Consider the following 1,156-nt stretch of genomic DNA (forward strand, 5'->3'; position numbering starts at 1 on the left):
CTAATCATTAAAGTATCATCCGCCTTAGCTTTACGCAGTAACCCTAAAAAAACGGTAGATCGATTCATTAAGTCCCTTTGGGATCGATATCTTTTAAAACTACGCGATTAGACTGTGCGCTTGCAGTTAGTACCCCGATAGACTCATAAAGTCGCGACCAAGTTTTTGGCGCCGTTGCCGGGGACTTTTATTTAGTCGATATCGTAACTCTTCTGTTACGCTGTAGAGACTAAGGCAATTTTTATTTTTTCCCTTTTTCTTTGATTTGTATGCCGCACACTCGCTCACAAGGCGAGCCGTACTACTTAAAAATCAACGACGTCGAACGATATCTCCGATTATTACGACGAATTCGGGAGTATCGTGCTAGAAACAATCTTCCTCCAATCGAAGTTCCTGATCTCAAAAATCTCCTTCCTTTAACGATACCAGCGATGGCCGAACCAGCCCGTGCTCTTCGAGATTACGCTGCTCCATCGCAGGATAAGCCGCATTCGAGTATTGCTCCACCCGCAATCGAAGCGAACAACTTCGAACTTAAACCTTCGTTGTTGCAGGCAGTGCAATAGAATCAATTTTCTGGAAATCCTACCGAGGATCCAAACCTTCATTTATCCGTATTTATCCAATATGCTGACACTGTTAAAGTTAATGGTGTCACTTCAGAGGCAATTCGACTTCGTCTCTTTCCTTTCTCGTTAAGAGATAAAGCTAGAAGATGGCTTCAGTCTCTTCCTTCCAACTCAGTCACCACATGGAATGAGTTGAAGAAAGTCTTTCTTGCCCGATATTTTCCTCCAAGCAAAACAGCTATGTTGAGAGCCCAGATAAATGGATTTAAGCAAAAAGATAACGAATCTCTTTTCGAAGCATGGGAAAGATACAAGGACATGATGAGACTTTGCCCACACCATGGTTTAGAGGATTCGTTAGTAATTCACACCTTCTACAATGGTCTCTTGTACAACACAAGGTTAACAATAGACGCCGCCGCCGGTGGTGCGCTTATGGATAAACCTTACACCGACGCTTATCAACTTATCGAGAGCATGGCCCAAAATCATTATCAGTGGGGAAGCGACCAAACAGTGGTAGAAAAACCTCAAACAAAAGGTGGCATGTACGAGATAAGTAGCCTTGATCATGTTAATGCAAA

At 42.9% G+C, this 1,156-nt stretch overlaps 1 non-coding gene across 1 annotated transcript; it reads right to left on the reverse strand.

Moving 5' to 3' along the window:
• Positions 1-812: 812 nt before the first annotated feature.
• LOC127109903 (small nucleolar RNA R71) lies at positions 813-919 on the reverse strand. The gene has a single exon (XR_007797149.1). It is a non-coding gene; the product is annotated as a small nucleolar RNA R71 (small nucleolar RNA).
• Positions 920-1,156: the final 237 nt, after the last annotated feature.

The sequence above is a fragment of the Lathyrus oleraceus genome, chromosome 7 (assembly GCF_024323335.1).
Source record: "Lathyrus oleraceus cultivar Zhongwan6 chromosome 7, CAAS_Psat_ZW6_1.0, whole genome shotgun sequence".
In the NCBI taxonomy this organism is placed as follows: domain Eukaryota; kingdom Viridiplantae; phylum Streptophyta; class Magnoliopsida; order Fabales; family Fabaceae; genus Lathyrus; species Lathyrus oleraceus.